General features: G+C 39.2%; 1 protein-coding gene across 7 annotated transcripts in view; it reads left to right on the top strand.

Annotated features, from left to right (window-relative positions):
- Positions 1-20,427, top strand: part of USP6NL (USP6 N-terminal like) — a 203,817-nt gene that overhangs the window by 39,253 nt on the left and 144,137 nt on the right. The window lies entirely within an intron of this gene.

Here is a 20,427-nt window from a genome sequence, read left to right on the forward strand (position 1 = left end):
TATTTAAGGTTGAGTTTCTAATATTAGTTTCTAATATTCTGAAGAAATCATCAAAAATGGGAAAATGTTAGGAGCTAGATACACAGCAGTATGAATAAATATTCAGTTTTATATCACTTGAAGCTGTAATTGAATTCAGCCTTGGACAGTTTATGTATGTGAAGGACTACATTCTATAGAATGAGTCATTCTTGTTAGTGTATTCAGTAAATCGAAAAATAAATTTTTGTAAAGGAAGAGTTGCTTGGAAGCCCAGTGTATTAGAATGTGTGGTGGATTTAGTGAGGCATGATAGATATGTGAAGCTTGTATAGATGTTTTCAAATCACTGTTAAATGGCAGAGGTCAGTCTGGTTCACGGATACTCTTCTCCCATAAATAAAAAGTGCTGGTTTTGTTATGAGCAAAATGATTTGTTACAAAAAAATCTTACTTTTTTTTTAATTTTAAGATCACATTTCTCAAAATCTGAGACTAAATCCTGTCACGACTCTGCTAGTCCTATATCTGATACTAAGAGCAGGTCTACACTATGGGGTTAAGTCGACCTAAGTTACGCAACTCCAGCTACATGGAAAACGTAGCTGGAGTCGACGTAGCTTCAGTCAACTTAATGCGGTGTCTACACTGTGCTGAGTCGAGAGGAGAAACTCTCTAAGAGAGAACTGATGTTCAGAATGACAGAGTGGTCTTTGCCAGGTGAGGGCACTCCAGATGTCAGGTGAAAATATGCATCATTTAAATATTCTTTAATTCAGGCCCAGTGAGGGCGGAGGTATTATAAAGTGGTATAATACATACATTAATGAATTCACATATTGTATATAGTTCTTTTAAAAAGTTCATTACTTTCCCATTGAAATGTACAAGCTAATGACCTATAAATCAGTATTTTTTAAAACTAATTCTCCCCCCCCCCCCCCCAAAAAAAAAAAAAAAAAAAAAGTTTATATCCAGGCTGAGAGCTGGAATGGCAAATGTTAGCCAAGAGCATATTTTTACAGCCATAGCTTCAAGACTTGAAAACAGGAGTTTATAGTAAAGCCAATAACAGATCTGTGTATTATTTCCTGGAGGACTCCAGAAAGCTTGCTAAAAGAAAACTTTTATCACCCATACTTAGAATTTTATTGGTTGCACTGTGGATTTAACAGGCTAGTTGAACAATTTGCGAAAGCAGTCTATGCTAACTGCACATCAAAAAGAGTCTTGAGCTTGTTTTCACCCGAAGATGACCCAGGCAACCAATCAAATTGGATTTAGTTTAGAAGATCTCATGATAATGTGACTGAAGAAATGGACTAACCAATATAGCTCCAAATCCAGCAAACACTTACACATATGAGTAAAAATATTTCCATACATAATTTTTTGCAGGGCTGGAACCATAGCTGTGTTTTGCATTTAATATTCGCTATTGCTGAATAATAGAGTTCATTGTCCATTTAGCTATTCGCCAAAACAGTATGTACAGTGGATTGTCAAAAATGTAATGCTGATAAACAAAATGACAGTTAATAACAAATAATTTTCATTTGTTTTATAAATTTTAAAAAAAAATTCTAGATTTGATTTTTGCTTTAAAGAGCTGCTGTCAGTTTAAATCCAAGCCAAACTAGGTATTGTAAAAAAACCAAATATATAATAGAAGTGTTTTCATGACTCTCAAAAATTCCAGTGGAAAGGTTATTTAACTATTCCTTTTACATTACTGCCATCCCCAAACCATTATGCTAATGGAAGGCCAATTAATATTCTCAGTATCTGGATGAGACAATACAAGTGAAAGGCTAGTTAATTTTCACTGTTCAAACTCAGAGAAATATTAAAGGTAATGATATTTGTAAAAACTTTAAGGTTTTAAAAAATCTTAAGGCTTTTTCTTATCTATAGTACAGAAATCTTTAAATTCTTTTAATTATTAAAGGGCTGATCTGAAGACATAGAAGTTAATATGCTCCCATTGATTTTAATGGACTCTGGGTCAGTGCCTTTAAGCTAAGACACCCTAGACAAAAATCTCTCAAGAATTATTCTAATTCAAAGCTAGACATTCCTCAACACTTAAATCACCATTCTAAAAGGTGTGTTATGCTTATTTCTGTCAATGATTCCAGCTATGTTGAATGGAGAGTGAGTCTGGCCCCTGGCATTTACCTGTTCTCAAAATATATTCACTAGTGGTTTAGGCCTTCTGAAATTGATTTCTGGATTTTCTTCCCATGGTTTTACTGAAAATCTTGCAGGACTCATTTTCTCGGTGGCTGCTGCTTCAAATCCTTTTGTACTGAAACTTTGTTTGATTGGGGCAGAACTTACTTAGAACTTACAGGATGTGATGAGCTGTGGCTTAGGCTTAGGAGCACTGGCATAGATACAGCCATTTAGGAGGCCTGTGTTGTTACAATATCTATTGTTGTATATCTATTCTATAAGAATACCTATTGTTGATAAGCATACAGTTGTTTTCCCCAGAATTTAGTAGTTCAGTTGTCTGGGTATAATGAACAGGTGCTGTTAGATAAGAATCTTTTGTTTGGCTGGTGTGTTCATGAATGTGTCTTTCACTCCTGGAGTTAGGGGTTCAACTTATGTCAAAATAAAAAAAATCATCTTAGCTCTTTTGTTCCTTATCACAGAACAGCCATACAAAACTGTATATTTGGCAGATATATCATCTTAGTGTTAGAATAGCAAGGATATTGGGATGAAACACTGAAATACTTTGGTAGATTAGAAATCACAGGTAATTAAAACCTTGACTCTTAGAATTACAAAGGTGCTTAACATACCAAGGTAATAGATGCCTTAATACCTAAGAGAAAATTGTTTCTGCCTTCTGATAGATTAGAGTGGGGAACAATAGATTTGGTCACTGTTCGTTTAGCAGCACTGGATCATAACTTCAGGATAATGCTGTTTAGATCAAAATCTACTGTGTATCAGTAGGCAGAGGACTATACCAAAGGCAATGAATTCATGGTCGTGTATGGGAAAGTCCATGAATATCTTCCATTCTAAGGTTAGGGGATTTCCAAAAGCTTGCACCTAGAACAATGGGATATCTGTTGGGCAGGATAACCTGTTTTTGATTTGTCAGTAATATAGGTGATAACTTTTGAAGCTTCTGCCTGAATTTATGCACAAATAGTGTAGGGCCTGGGCTGTGCTCTTCAGTGTTAGCCTTGGTGATCAGTGAGGCAGGAAACTGGCAGCATTTTTTGGTTTATCTTCTTTTGGAGGATAGAGAATGGCTTGATTTTTGTTTTTCTCTTGTAAAATGCCATGGGCACTTGCTGTAGGAGTTCTCTTGTTACTTTGAGTGATGGTACAGCAAAGTATCATAGTCCTCCATGGGAACCAGAAAAACAGCAGAAACTAGTCTTCACAGCATTTCAATCTCTCTATTCAGCCTAGCCTCTTTGATACAAAAGCTACTGAGGGTTTTGCCTTTAACAGGGATTTCAGTGTTAAGTCTTCCCCATCTTATAAGGAAATCCCTTCATAGTTAAAGTGGAAGAAACTCTTAAGATAGGCTTTTGAAGAAATGGGTCATTTAAAAAATATCTTGATATTACTCTTGCTTTTTTTACTGCTGCTTTTTTTGAGAAAATGTCACTTTCCTCCATTCCCTCCCACTTCTCAGAAAAAACTTTTTTTGTTGTCTTCGATTTTTATGCTATCTTATATTTGGATGAGACCTTGAAATCTGAGGTCAGTCTGCTCTGCACTGATACTAGTGATTTTATGACACTGTTAAGGTAGGGATTTTCTCTATTGCCTTAAATTTCCTCCCCTCTTCCCAAGGAACCTTATGCAAGAAGTGGCTGCCTGTCTGTACTACAGATTGAATCATGAAGTAATTGGATCCTCTGATATGATTGTACTTGCACTGCATATGTGCCCTTAGCTTAATATGTAGGTTCAAGATGTTGTGGGGAGTTTCACCCCAGACTGATATATCTCTCGGATAATTAAACAATATGCTTATTAGAGAACAAATGACTTATAATGAGTGTTCTAACTTATTAAGGGGACTTTTATCTAACATGTTCAGTTTTACTCCAAGTAATGTTAGTTTTTGCTACCATTCAGTATCTCTGACTTTCAATACTGCTATCTTGTACAGAATGTAAATGTGCTATTCCTACAGCATTCCTTATCCAAATAATTTATTGCCCTTTAAAAATGGATGGCTTATACATATCTTTCTTTCTCACTTGTTAGACATCAGATGAAGTGATTAGGAAAGGTTTCAATACTGCTTAGCAATATCTAGTCATTAATGACTAGATGTGTTTGTTTTGGTTTTTTAGTATTAGGTATGGTTATACTATCAACAAAATGCTTGGATGTTATGTCAAGGGATTTATCTGTGGCTTACCAAAATTAGTTGAGATATTTTGAGTTTGATTCGGTTTTAATGAAACTTTAGAAAAGTGAGGTAATGTGAATTTGTATGCAGTAGTGCTGGTCAACTACAGTTTACTCCTGGGGGAATTCTGCGCCAAAAAATTAAGTTCTGTGCACAACATTTAAAAACTGCAAAATTCTGCTTATGTTATTTGTCAAAATAACACAATATAATCATGCCAGTTCAATTATTTTGGTAATTTATTTCAAAATACCTGTCAGTAGGTATGTCCTTAAGAGTACAAACAACAAAAAAGATTGAGGAAAAGCTCTTTGACAAATAGATTCCTTACTAGGCATATTAATAGAGAACTTTGAGTAATAATTCATTTAAGCTACAATACAGAAGCATATTTCCCACACCCCTTAGAAGCAGTGCAAAGGCTTGGGGGAGTCGGGAGTAACGAAGCTGAAGGAGAGGGAAGTAATTGCTGGGAAGGAGCCTGGGAGTGAACCTGGCAGGCTGTTGGGTATGGGTGGGAGAAGTATGGAGCCATGTTTTTTTTGGCAAGGGAGGAGGGACTGTTAGGGAGTTGGGGTGCCTCCCCCATGCAGACCCTGGCTGACCCCTAGCGTCTTCCATTCAGTCAGGCACATCTGCCCTGTTCCCATGTGTCCCTTCACTCCCCCATCCCCACGTGGTCCTCCACCCTCTGTTCCGTGGCCCTGCACCCTCCTCTCCTGTCCCCATGCGTCTCTTCACCCCTACTCAGCCACCCCCCATCCTCATGTGTCCCTGCACCCACTCTCCAGCCCCTGGCTCAGTGCTGTCAACCCACTACTCCTGTGCCCCCACCCCAGTCTATGCCCCCTACCAGCCCTTCTGAGCCCCAGTCTGTGACCCACCAGCAGCCCTTCGTGGCCCGCTCTGTTCCCCCGCCCATATCCTGTGCCGCCTCACCTGGCCCCAGGGTCTGGGTGCTGTGAGGAACGCAGCCATTGCCCCCTCCCTAACCGTGGCTGGCTACTCCGGCCCGTGAGCAGGCTGCTCTCTGTTCTGGTGCCACAGCAGCCCTTGGTGGGCAAAAGTAGTTACTGCAGTGCCTCTTTGGCAGAATCTATTTTCTGCAGGGGTTCGGGGAATCTGCAGGGACATGAATTCTGCACATGCGTGGTGGCACAGAATTCCCCCAGGAGTAACAGTTATTGTCTGAGAAAGAGGGTTGGTTTGTTTTGCGTTGTTTGCCCCTTGGGTCAGCCAACTTCATTACGTTAAAATGTACATCTAACCAATGAAAGCAAAAAAAATTCGGAGAAAAAGAAAAATAACTGTTTTGTGTGTGAATTTGAGGTCAATGAAAGAAAGCAAATAAACTGGCTTGAGTAGGCATAGCACATGAAGTTGCTCTCTGGGCTTCCTATCACAGCTTGGCACTCAAATGTGTAAAAAATGTAAATGAGTGTCTAAATACACACACTAACTTAAGAACTTAATTTAAATTCTTGCTGCTGCAAACACAGTAAAATCTTAATTTTTCTCACTGTCTCTGAGATCATCTTGTTCTCTTCCTCCCTATTTACCAAAACTCTTTTATTCTTTATTGTAATTGCTGTGATCTTCGGTAGAGAGAGAGGCATAACATAGGCACCAGCCAACCCTTTTGGGATGAAAAGTAAGTGTGTGTGTGTGTGTGTGTGTGTGTGTGAGATCATATGCTCTTACACTGGAGAATGTGATTTTGGTCCAGTCATTGGAGAAGAATTTTCATGGTACTATGTCACTGAAGCAGATTTAGCAGGAGCAAACTGAACCAAATTGGTGTTTTGTGTAGCATGGATTTCCATTAGCCCTGTGTGACACAGAGGCCCATTTGTGGTTTACTACTCTGTGTCAGCAACTCTAGTCAGGCCTGACATACTCACTGCACCTCATACATTTTTCATGATATTTATTTAAAAGGTGACACATAATATATAGTTTAAAATCTAATATCTCCCTGGTCATTAATATTCTTGCATTACAGGGTCTGTATTAAGAGTTATGGATAAGTGTCATTTATGTCACTGAAATGTTTGTAACAACTCTGTAGGTGAAATGATGGATACTCTCTGATTCTAAGTCCTGGAGGCTGTGAGCAGGCAAAGGAGACAAAACAGGTTTTTTTCTATATAAAGGGGAAAAAGTATTGTGGCAGACACCCTGTCCAGGAAAGAGGGCTCTGACCTGCTGTCTCAGGTCAGCCAGTGGCTAACCTTCCTGCAGCAAAAGAGAGTGGAGGTGTGACCCTAAGAGCATCTCGGTGCCAGAGGGCAAGGGGCTCACTGGTATCAAATAATGAGTTTCAGCTGGCCTGACCAGTTCAGTGTACCCCAACTCACTAGGGTTATAATCTGTATCTAAAAGGTGTCCTGTAATTTCATTGGAAAGCCATTAACTCACAAATCATTAATAGTCTTGCTTGATATATGTACAGGGTATATATTGGGTTATGGATATATGCTGGAATTAGGACTAAAGTGTGTTTAAACTAAGCATGTTGGGGGAGTTGGTAGACGGGTCTGTCCTAGACAAAGGAATGTGTTTGCTTCTCTGACCAGCTCCAGGGTTAGGGAGAGACAGTGAAGTTTTGTTTACAAAGTATCAAACTATAAGTGGGGGAGGAGACAGCATGATGAAAGGATGAGAATGAAGCTTGGTTTGGGTTTTACTTTCTAAAGAATATATTGCAAGGTTTGCTGGTCTGTAAAGACGTGAGGTTGCATGTCAATTGATAAGCAATTGAATCAACTGATTGTATACAAATATTACTATATTATAAAAGTATATTGAGGGAGGTTTTTTATGAAAGCTTATGACACACTGGTGATATCCTGAAATGTATGTTTTAATACTCTATGAGGAATTATGAATACTCGCTGATATTATGCTTTATAGCCTATGACCTAACAAAGGGAGAAACAGGCTTTCCCCGAAGGCAAAAATGGCAGGTATCTACCTGACTCCAATAAAATTCAGGAAGGTGTGACCAAAAACAATGGAAGCCCCTTTTACATTCAGATCAGCAGGGGGATGACAATACCAGAGGAAGGAAAGAACAGCATGAGGTCATCCTCCCTCTTGAAACAAGATAATTCAACTTTGAAAGATATAAACAAAGACAGAATTTTTGGTATCCACTGGTAGATGGACACAAAGGAATAGAGCTCTTGCAAGCAGACAAAGTGGGTCCTTCAACCAAGGGGGAGTTGAAGTCTCTGGAAAGTGAATATAGATGGAAAAACCTGCTTAGGCAAAGATCTTTCACCTAAGACCACCAGGGAAACCAGCTGCTTGTTCTTCGTGGAAGATTCTGACAGAGAGTGAGTGAGCTATTGCTGGAAAGAAGAAAGACTGGTGAGATAGCTACCTTGAACAAAGACTACAAGTCTTACTCACTAAAAAATGTGTTCTGTTTTTACTTGTAACTCTGTCTTCATTCCATATACTTGAACTCACTAAATCCCATGTATATTTTGTTAATAAAATTGTTTTATTTTTACTATAAACCAGCTCAGTTCTGTTTGAAGGGAAGGGTATATTTACCACAGTAAAGTTAAGCTGTAATGTGCTTTTGTCTCTTTAAAGGAGCAACAAACCTTATTATTTCTCTGAGTGATCCCGGTGAGGGCTAGACACTTCAGGGCACATGGTTTTGGGAAAATCTGGGAAAGCAGTGTGTTGGGGGTTACCTTGCTGGTTGTAAACAAGGCTGGTGGAAGCCAGAGTGAGGTTGTGGGGCTGTATATAGGTGGTTGGGGTCAGAGCTGCTGAACCAGGGCTGTCTACTACACAGAGGCTTCGGGTGTTACCTGTTTGTTGGTATGCTGGCTATGGTAGTCTCAGGTGGGGAGTTACAGCATCAAAGCATTTGAGACACTCAGGACTACAGGTCAGGTGATGACACACCCCCTCACTCGTCCTGGATTGCACTCTGGATGCCATGACTGCTGCCTGTTCATTGGCATTTTAAACAGAGAGAACTCTGAATTCCAGCCTGATGATAGATGTGTATGTCGTGTGTCTTTCTATCTCTCTCTCTCTCTGTTTAAGATTGTAAGATGTTTAGATCAAGGACTCTTTGTACTATATGGTGCTGAGTGCATTCTTGGTTTTAAACAAATTATATACTTTTTTTTAGGATATAAGCTTTTGAGTGTCTTATGTTTGTACAGCTCCTAGCATATTGTGGTATTAACAGAAATAAATACATGGAGACCAGTAGAGTCACATCTGCCTCCCTGTCTGCATGCCCTGCACATTTACCTATGGCACTAGAAGTGGAGCAGGAGTCACAATATTTCCTGCCTTTTCATATTTGATCTGTTGGAGAAACAGAAATTCGCCTACTTTTGTGGTGCTGGCACTAGTCATTAATACTGCAGTACTTTTACTACCTCAGCTGGCTGGCTAGATCCCTGCAATAGGCAAACTTTTTTTTTTTTTAAATATATAGGCTTCTTTTATCTCTTTGTTTCTTAGAAAAGAAAATAGTTATCAAAATTGAAAATTCCTATTAAAAATCTTTCCATATCAGGTATTGAATTGACTGATTCTTTAACAGAGTGAAGCTAAATAGTCTGCACATCCACCCATCTTTATCCACATCTTCTAAAATGCTGGGAGTGCTAGCCTCCAACCGAGAGCTTGTTTGGCCAAGACCAATATCTCTTAAATAGCCTTTCCTTCAGTCTGCCATAGCAGAGGGAACCTAGCAGTCTGTTACAAAGACCAACCAAAAACAAGGTAGTTTTTGTAAGTACCTTGATTTTTAAAGAGATTCTTGAAAGAGAAGAGGAAAGACAGTTTGTACATGAGGAATTAGTGACTTTTCAAATGCTTACGCAAAATTTTGTCAATTTTTTTTGAGCCAGAGGCTGTGGGTTGACTCATCATGTAGTTTCTGGTCTTTAGAGATATTATATCTTGATGTGAATTTTGCAACATAGGTACATCTCTACTTTTGGTATAAAGAAATGTCTAGGAAGGGAGTTGTAAATTTTACTGCATGTCATTGGATATTAGCCCAGTATTTTAGAATTTGTGGCAAAGCAAATCATTTTACTAACTTAATGTAGATGTACTTTCAGATGAACATTTCATTGGTACTTATATTTGGGTGAGGATTCTGCAGCTTTTTATGATAGCAAAAATTATTTTGGCACATACACAGGCTTTTTCTTTTGGATCCTCAGTGTTACATTTACAATAAATTATACAATAATATCTAACTTTTATTAGATAATTAAAAGGCCCTCTTTTCCCTAAAGATAAACTTGCAATGTTAATATGATATATATGCATAAAACAGTTAGAGCTGACCTAATTTTAAAATTATTGCTTTTATTGTAACCCTTGAGCAATTTTATACTCTCATGCTTATCAAGTTTGGAATTAATATGTTAAATATGAATATTAGCCTCTGGGTTTAGCAATTGTGACATGTACACAGAATTTTTTATTCACTAACTCCTGTGGCGGGTGAGGTTTTGTGTTTGTGTTTAAAAAAATAGTGTATGAGAATAAAGAGTAAAAACAGAAAATAACTGGTGTGTGGAAAATAGTATGGTGCAGAATCAAATGCCATTAAGTGGATTATTTGGTGAATTAGAACCTGGTAAATCTTCAAAGTGAGACGGTCTCAGACAGAGAGCCACAACAACAAATGATTATATTAGTCTGTTGGCTCATAATGTCTTGGCCTCTTTCCTGAGTTCACACAGCTTCCAGGATAGTTTGTCTGGCTTCTCCAAAGTGTCTTGTCTTTAGATGCTTTCATGTACCTGTACCTCTTTATGGCTTATGGGCAATCTTGCATCCAGATGCCTTGAACCGAAAAATAGCTTCCACTCCACTAGACCAGAGGCTCTCAAACTCGAGAGTGGGGAGAACATGGAATGTATTCTGGGGAGGCGTGAGAAGCTTTAGGGAAAAAGACAACCTTACTGCGCACATTCAGAGCTGGGCAGCCAGAGAGCTGGCTGGGTACCCAGCTTTGACGGTAGAGCTGCCACCGTCAGAGCTGGGTACCCGGAGGTGGCATGCTATCGTATTGGTGTAAACTACTACAGACACAAAGAAAGGGGGCGTGTTCAAATATGTATGAGAACCACTGTACTAGGCAGTAGTTTCCACTGTTAACCAGTGATGTCATAGCAAATCTAAATACTACGCTCCCAGTGGAAGAAGATATTTGTCTCTTCCCAGCTGGCTACAGTAGTTCCATTGTAAGAATTAGAAAACCATTATAGATCAACAAAAGTGTCTTTCAGTAAGTAGTCTCATTGGAAGCCCAAGGAATCTGTCCCTCCCAAAAATTACAAATCAATGTTAGCAGTTAAGCGAACCAGAAAAATGTTAATTCAACCCGAATCTGAAGTTCAAACAGAAAACCTAATTAATGTAAGTTAATTAAATTCTTGGTGGGAATGGGAAAATAAGTAAACAAATGTGCAAATCTCATGCTAATCAGAAGCCAGCAAAAAGCAGTCTCTAACTTCACCTGTGTTACCAGCATTCTGAGCTTATTGAGGCTTCATTATGGGGGAAAGTGCACAGACATCACTCATAGCTGTGGTGAATAGCCTTCTGTCTATAAACATAGGAACTTCATCCATACTTATCTTGCTAAAATTCCTTTGATACTGTTAGTCACCAGACCAAGCTGAATGAATAAAGATCTCAAACAGGTTATTAAGAGAGCCTACAAGGAATAGATGATGTGATGGATCCAGGGCTGGCCCACAACATTTTGGCACCTGAGATGGAGAGCTCAAATGACGCCCCCATGCCTCCTCGCTGGGGCCAAAACTTTGGAAGGTCTCAATTCTACCTTCTTCCTGTTCTACTCCTCTTGGTACTGCTCTGCTACCTACCCCAGTAAAGGAGAACTAACAACTTAAAATGCCTTGTTCAAAAATTTTAAGTAACACTTAACTTTCAAACCCCTGAACAGCAAATGTAACTTTTCTTGTCTGCATAGTAAACACTGACATTTGTATCTGTTTGAATAATCAAAGTGGTGCTTTCCGTGCCTTCTTGGAGTATAAATCAGACTTTCTATTTTCTATGAACATATAACTTTCTATGTTATCTGGTTGGTACAGGGCTGTATAACACAGCTTTTACTGTACTAATTTATCTAAGCTCCATTGCTTCTTTCATATCCAGCATAGACAAAGGTTCTCCACTCTGTGGACTAATAGTCTGTAAAACTTCTCTAAAACAAAGCTGTATTTGCACTAAAGGTGAGGGAGATGGGAATTGAAATCCTTTCATTACCTTTTGTGTACATTCTTAGATGAAAAATGGTTAACTCAGTGCTTAATAGATATTATGCAGTAATGTCTACATCAGTGGTTCTCAAACTTTTGTACTGGTGACCCCTTTGACATAGCAAGCCTCTGAGTGCGACCCCCCCCCCCCCATACATTAAAAACATGTTTTTATATATTTAACACCATTATAAATGCTGGAGGCAAAGCAGGGTTTGGGGTGAAGGCTGACAGCTCACAACCCCCCATGTAATAATATCGTGACCCCCTGAGGGGTCCTGACCCACAGGTTGAGAACCCCTGGTCTACATGTATTTACTCAAATTACCTGCCTCTCAATAGCTTCTTGCCATACTTATTTCTTTTAAGCTGTAGCTGTGCCTTCCTCTCTATCTCCAGCTGCAAGGTTATTTTCTATATATTTTAGGGACCTGATGCTCAGATATTATAGTGGTGGATGGCAGTATAAAACCCAAAGACAGGCAGCGTAAAACGAATGTAAGAAAAATATTAGCTAGGTCAATGAAATCTTCTGTATTGATAGGAAGATTTCTCAGTTCCATGAAAATGATACTAATCTTCTTTGTAAAGTGCTTCAAGATCTGCTATGTAAGAACTAGGCATTATTATTATTTTCTGGTATTCACTCTTGAAATCTTATAATAGTTTTGGTAAGGCTGTCCTACAGTCACCCTGCAAATAAGCCTCTGCTTACCAGCACCTGAGCAAACACTTGTTAGTCATCAAGAGTGGAATCTGTATGGACAATCACTTGAGGTAAGAATGCTTACTTACCTAACAGTGAATGTGATACTTTGAGATGTGTTGTCCACACAGATTCCATGACTTGCCCTCCTTTCCTGCTGATCAGAGTCTTGCTTCTTTGGGACCCTTATTGACAAAGGAACTGTGTTTGGGTTGCAGCCACCTCGCTCTTTTTGCCTTTGGCTTTGGGGAACACCAAGGTACTCTGGAGCTGGCAGGGCTCCCATGGAACACAGCTACCCCGATGCTGTTCAAAAGAATCTGATCTCATGTGCATGCACCTCTGGAGTGGAATCTGTAACTTCAAAAAGGGAACTAATAAAAAATGGGGAAGCTAGTGAAATGAAAGGATGAAAACCTGTAAACTGCATAGAGACTATTTAAAAACACCATAATAGAGTCTCAAACTAAATGTGTATACCCTGAGTAAAAAACAGTGAGGACCAAAAGGAAAAAAAATGCCACCATGGCTAAACAGCAGAGTAAAAGAGATGGTTAACAGCAAAAAGGCATCCTTTAAAAATTGTTTTTTGGGTGAAAGTCTAAGGAACTGTCCCAGATTAAGGTTTCAGTAGAGGAGGTTTTGGAACAAATTGATCAACGATACTAAGTCACCAGGACTAGATGGTATTCACTCAAGAGTTCTGAAGGAACTCAACTATGAAATTGTAGAGCTACTAACTGTGGTATGTAACCTATCACTTACATCCAGCCATCTAGTATGGAGGCTGATTTAACATCGATTTTTTTAAAAAAGGTTTCAGAAGTGTTCCTGGCAAATGCAGGCCAGTTAGTCTAACTTCAGGCAAATCGGTTGAAACTGCGTTAAAGAACAGAATTATCGGACAAATAGATGTACCCGATATATTGGGGAAGAGTAAACACTGCTTTTGTAAGGGGAATTCGTGCCTCGTCAATCTATTAAAATTCTTTGGGGGTGTCAGCAAGCATGTGGACAAGAGTGATCTGTTGATGTAAGGTGCTTGGACTTTCAGAAAGCCTTTGATAAGGTCTCACACCAAAAGGTCTTAAGCAAACTAAACAATCTTGGGACATGAGGGAAGGTCCTCTCATGATCAGTAAGCTGTTTAAAAAAAAAAGGGGGGGGGGCAACAGAGGATAGGAATAAATGGTCAGTTTTCAGAATGGAGAGAGGTAAATAGTGGTGTTCCCCCCGGGGTCTGTACTGGAACCAGTGCTGTTCAATGTGTTCATAAATGATCTGGAAAACGGGGTGAATTGTGAGATGGCAAAATTTGTAGGTGATACAAAATTACTTAAGATAATTAAGTCCAAAGCTGACTGTGAGGAGTTACAAAGGGATCTCACTGAACTGGGTGAATGGGCAGCAAAATGGTAGGTGAAATTCAATGTTAATAAGTGCAAAGTGCACACTAGAAAAAATAATCTCAACTACACATACAAAATGAGGGGGTCTAAATTAGCTGTAACAATTCATGAAAGAGATCTTGGAGTCTGATAGTTCTCTAGTATTTGCTCAGAGTGAAGTGGCAGTCAACAAAGCTAACAAAGTTAGAAACCATTAGGAAAGGGATAGATAATAAAACAGAAAATATCACAATGCCATTATATAAACCCATGGTATGCCCACTCCTTGAATACTGCATGCAGTTCTGATCTCCACATCTGGAAAAAGTACAGAAAAGGGCATATAAGGAGAGAGTGTAAAAACTAGGACTGTTCAGATTAGAAAAGAGGTGACTAGGGTCGGATATGATACAGGTACATAAAATCATGAATGATTTTGAGAATGAATAGGGAAGTGTTTTTTACCCCTTCACATAACACAAAATGGTCATCTGATAAAATTAATAGGTAGCAGGTTTAAAACAAACATAAGGAAGTACTTCTTCACACAACACACAATCAACCTGTGGAACTCATTGCCAAGGGATATTGTTAAGGCCAAAAGTATAATTGGGTTCAAAAAAAGAATTACATAAGTTCATGGAGGATAGGTCCATCAAGAGCTATTTACCAAAATAGTCAATGACTCAGCCCCATGCTCTGGGAGTCCCTAGACCAGTGGTTCTCGATCAGGGGAATGCAGAGGTCTTCCAGGAGTTACATCAACTCATCTAGATATTTGCCTAGTTTTACAACAGGCTACATAAAAAGCACTAGCCAAGTCAGTACAAACTAAAATTTTATACAAACAATAACTTTGTTATATTGCTCTGTATATTATACACTGAAATGTAAGTACAATATTTATATTCCAATTGATTTTTTCATAATTATATGGTAAAAATAAGAAAGTAAGCAATTTTTCAGTAATAGTGTATTGTGACACTTGTATTTTTATATCTGATTTTGTAAGCAAGTATTTTTTAAGTGAGGTGAAACTTATGGATACACATGACAAATCAGACTCTGAAAGGGGTACACTAGTCTGGAAAGGTTGAGAGCCGCTGTCCTAGACCTCCAACTTCCAGAAGGTAGGACTGGATGACAGGATGGATCATGCAGAATTGCCCTCTTCTGTCCATTCCCTCTGGCACAGAATACTGTTGAAATACAGGATACTGGGCTAGATGGACCATTGGTCTGACTCAGTATGGCCATTTGTGTGTTCTTATATAATGTTATATGTTCAGTTGTTATGTATGCTGTCATCTGAAGAAATATAACCAGCTGAAAAGGTGGTTGTCCAAATATATAGAGCACTTAGGTGTCATTTTATAAAGAAGTGACTATAATAGAAATTTTTGTTGTTAAATATCTGCTTATATTTTTTGAGGTGTGTATGCTTAGAATGAATTGCTGTCCTGCTTCACTTGCTGTACTTGACTGATTCCTAAATCTTCTTTAACTGGCAGTTTTAATAATTCTCTTTGCTTCCCAATGAATGGAATGATTGTGGTTAGATTCAGATCGTCCTGTGCAGTAGTTTTCCATGAATTCTGAACCATTCTTAGTAGAGGTGAACACATTTTTTTTGTTCAGTGATGAGGTGGTACAACATACATCCATAGAACGTAGTATGGAATGTTCGTTGTATCATCTAAAAGCATAGTTTTTATTGACATGGAGAAAAGTCAAATTTCATTTTTTCTCATTTTACTGCTATTAGGTTGAACTAGTATTAATGCCAAATGTAACTTAAAGTTTGCACAAGCTTTTCAGTTTTGTTTTTGTTAAATCTTACTGAATCCATATGTAAATGTAAACAGTTCAGGTTTGCAATACTACTTAGTTTAGAATGTATGAATGTAGCTTCTTTTAAAATGTGCAGTAGCAGTTCCCGTTAGTGAGTGGTAGAGCTACTGAAGTGCTTGGTGCCCTAGAAAAATATTTGACAGATTGTGGCAATGTTGCAAGAGAAATAAAGACTGCATGATACAGGAAGCTTTCTTTTTAAAAGAGAGAACTGGATTAAGATGGATGGGAAATACTGTTCGATGTGATTTGTTTGGCAGAGCCTATTTGATATAAATTTTGAACATATTCATGGCTATTAATGTACTATTAGTGGCGAAATTTAGCTTTGATATTTGTCAGCTGTGTCTTGCATTTCTGATGCCTTGAAATTCTAAGTCAAGCCCTCTGCAGTAGTCTGTATAAGCTTCCTCTTCCCCTCTTTCCTTCCTTTTATGTGTTTCATGGCTTTCATCAGTTTGGTTTATTAATTTGTTGGGATGAAAACAGATTTCGAATATAAAGTAAAAAATGTTTTTCAACTTCGGACTTCAAAAGAACTTCTTTTTATGAAAAGATGTCACAAAATTGCTTTAGCAAGCAAAGGATTTCAATTCCCTCTTGTTTTCTTAATGATCTCTTTTTCGCAATTAAAAAACTCAGATGAGTTTATTTCCAATGCGTACCTTTTTGTTTGAGACAAATCTGTTGAAAAGTACTCCGGTTAGGTTTGTTCTTAAGTTCTGGATTTCAGCACAGGAGCCTGCACCTGTTCAGTACATCATTTAATCTAGGATTCTGTCTGTGTGAGCCCAGATTAGTAATAGCTGTATGGAAGTTGTCTGTCTAGTTGTCTGCACTGTCTAGAATATAGCATGATGGTGAAGCTGGAAGAGACAATTACATTAAGTTACAGTCATCTTAGACCAACACTCCAAATACTTGGTGAAAGTATGGTGAAATAGGGGTAGGACACATCTGTTGAATAGTTTTCAGAGTAGCAGCCGTGTTAGTCTCTATCCATAAAAAGAAAAGGAGTACTTGTGGCACCTAGGAGACTAACAAATTTGTTAGAGCATAAGCTTTCGTGAGCTACAGCTCACTTCATCGGATGCACTGTTGAATAAATACAGCAGCTTGTGTATATGGCAGCTATCTATATCTTTTTAAGATGACTAATTCCAGTAAATCAGTTTTAATAAACACAAACTAGAATGGTCTCCCTTCCAATCCATCTCTCTCTAATCCCTTTTCATGGCCTTTAGGAAATGGCTGGGTTTTCCATCTTTTTAAAGTCTCCATGACAGCAGTAAATTCTTTTTATAGCATTCCTTCCCCTACAGCAACCTGCTTTACACAGTGCTTAAATTGTAAGGAAAGAGGTGCCAAGGCTTAAGCAGAGAGCCCTGCATGGAGGACGCCATTATGCATACCACCCCGCTAACGTGACCTCACACTCATAATGCATGTAAGATGCCATAACAGCAATAGTATGAAAAGAGATGCTGGGGCTGAGCCACTGCAAGCCCCAGGAAAAATTAAGCGGTGGCTTTACAGCTCCCTCTGGTGATGCACGTTTTGGAGCTGCAGACTCATCTCTTCCCAGTGTCCGGACTCAGAGGAAGGAAGTTGCTCTAAGAAGCTTTCCCGAGGCTTTGACTTTTCACTCTATTGCTTTGCGTCTGTGCAGATTGGGTATAAAACACTACTATTCTAACTTTTTGGCTGTAAATGACTTAATGGTTGCAAGGCAGTGGAGAATCAGGTCCAATATTTGATATAATTTGTTCTATGGGAAGACAGTAGGATACCAGAACAATTCAATAATACACTGGCCTAAACATCTAATTTGGTGTCTGCTTATTGTCCACTATATATATATTTCAACATATAACTAATATGTTGAATTATTCTGGTACCCTATTGTCTTGTCACAGTTCTCTTTCTCCACCCTACATGATTTAACTTTTTAAGTTGAAAGCTTATTGTGTCAAGCTGTTTCGGTACCTCAACCGCTCAGGCTTTATTTCCATAATTTTTAACGCTGCTGCTTTTTTTTCTCATTTCCCACATATCTTCTCTGTTTCTTTCATGTGTGACATTTTTTGGCCACTTACACAGAACTTCTAAATAATCAGTTTTCTGCTTTTCTGAGCTTAGAATGTGCTGCCATTTTATGACAAAGTAATTATATAGGTCATCGACTCTGCAAAATTTGTGCATCTGGGTTCATTTTGTAGTATTGGAGCTGAACTATAACACTGAGGTCTGCACAGTGAATACCTCTAAAAGGCAGTGTTGACTTGTATGGCTACATTTATGTTGTCGTAGTTCATAGCTAGCTCATCACAACAGATCTGGATAATTTTATGATAGAGGAACAGTCTTGTTTTACACATTCATCATAGCCTGATATCTATTAGAATCTGATTAGTTTAATTGCAGATCCATGTACTTTAAGTGTTTATTCTTTAATATTTTTACTTTAACAGAACAAAAACAAAGTGAATAAAAATGGTTTATTTAAAAAAGAAAAGAAAGCTTTGTTTAGCTGTTTTACAAAACCAGTGGTTCAGTAAAACATCTCCTCTTGCAGACAGAATAACATGTTGGGAGTTGTTTTAATAAAGGCTGTATAACAACATTGCCCAGGAATTGAATCATATTTTCATGGAAACTTCTCAGCATTCAGTTTTGGAGAGGGACTCAGTGTTACATAACCTATCTGATGTTTTTATTCTTATTACCAGTTATTTATAGTACACATCACCATAGTAAATGAACCTTCGACAGTGCTGTTGTCATAAAGTCAGCCGCTGGGGCTATGTAAACCTGCCATTTGTCTGCAGTTTCTAGTGGTAGCACACTCCCACACAGCTGTGTGTTTGTGAACTAAGAGTTTTTTATCACTGACTTTTATAGTTATAGTTATGTAGAATGGCCAAATTCATGGTCCATTCTGGTAAATTTCATGGTCATAGGATTTTTAATATTTGAAATTTCATAGTTTCAGATATTTAAATCTGAAATGTCACGGTGTTGTAACTGTGGAGGTCCCGACCCGAAAGAGTTGTCGGTGTGTGTCACAAGGCTATTGTAGGAGGGTCACAGTATTGCCACCCTCACTTCTGTGCTGCTGCTGGTGGGTGGCGCTGCCTTCAGAACTGGGTGGCTGGAGAGCAGTGTCTGCTGGCTGGGAGCCCAGCTCTGAAGGCAGTGCTACCAGAAGTAGCAGCACAGAAGTGAGGGTGGCATGGTATGATATTGCCCGTCTTACTTCTGTGCTGCTGGCGGAGGTGGGTCTGACCCAGTCCATGCAGGAGAAGAGGAAGTCCTGTCCCTCTGCAGCCCAGCTGGGATTAGCAGCTGGAGCCTAGTGCACTGTAAGAGCCTCCAGCTGGGGTGCCCCCAACCCTGGCCTTCCCCAGCGCTTGGGGTTAAAGGGACCTTGGGCTGCCTGTGTGTGTGTTGGGTGACCACAGCACACCCTTGACCATGGCACCCTGAGTGGTCGCTCTCATCACCCACTTGTAAGGCCAGCCCTGCCCATATCATGTCACCCTCACTTCTGTGCTGCTGCTGGCAGCGGCACTGCCTTCAGAGTTGGGTGCTTGGCCAGCAGCTATCGATCTCTGGCCTCCCAGTTCTGGAGGCAGTGCCCAAGTAAGGGCGGCAATACCGGGACCCCACTACAGTCACCAGATTTCATGGGGGAGGCCAGATTTCACGGTCCTCAATATGTTTTTCAGGTCCATAAATTTGGTAGGGCCCGATTTATAGTGCATATTTATTTCCTAGCTGGCACATTTTAAAATCCCTCGTGGATAGGGGGCAAACTGTAGCTCTGAAATGAAATGAAATGTTCGTAGTTTTCACATGTGTTAGCAGGCCATGTACCTGGTTTTTGAAATTTTTGTTCTGCTTGTGTAAATAAAATGATAGCAAATAACTTTGACGAAAAATTAATTTATTAGATCGTCACTGAATTTGTAGCCTTTCAACATCCCATAATTATGGAAATGTTTAGAGTGTTCAACCTCATCGTATCTTTTCCAGGAGCCAGGTATATTTAATATGCGTTTATGAAGTTGATGGAAGCACTCTTACTGCTTTATAGTTACCTTCTTCAGAGAGAAACCTTGGCTATATCATTGAAAAGGATTTCAGGTCGAAGGGAAGACAGCTAAGCTGGGATTTTAGTGTACTGAAGAGAATGTATTCAGTGGTAAGGTTCAAAGAGAACACTGTTTTCAAAGTGAAATATTGTAATCCCTCCCCCCATCTCCCCCCCCCCCCCCCCCCCCCCGGCCTCCCAAATTATGTGCTTGTTTTAGTTTCTGCTAGTGAAGATTGTTGAATGAGTTCTGCTCTTCAGTCTTTTCCTCAGCAATATTGTTAATCTATCCAGCTATGCTCTTAGGACAGATTCTTCTGCTGGGCTATCTCGGGGCCTCTCCTTCTGTCCCTCCACTCCCAGGAACATGATATAGTTCTGTGGTAACCTAGAATCCTATTTTCGACGTCTCCGACTCAAGGAATATGTCCAACACACCTCTGAACAACATACTAACCCACAGAGACGTTCCTACGAACACTACAGAAAGAAGGATTCTGAGTGGACTCCTCCTGAAGGTCGAAACAACAGACTGGACTTCTACCTTCTACATAGAGTGCTTCCACCGACATGCATGGGCTGAAATTGTGGAAAAGCAGCATCACTTGCCCCATAACCTCAGCCGTGCAGAACACAATGCCATCCACAGCCTCAGAAACAACTCTGACATCATAATCAAAAAGGCTGACAAAGGAGGTGCTGTCGTCATCATGAATAGATCAGAA

Source organism: Chelonia mydas, chromosome 1 (assembly GCF_015237465.2).
Source record: "Chelonia mydas isolate rCheMyd1 chromosome 1, rCheMyd1.pri.v2, whole genome shotgun sequence".
NCBI lineage: Eukaryota > Metazoa > Chordata > Testudines > Cheloniidae > Chelonia > Chelonia mydas.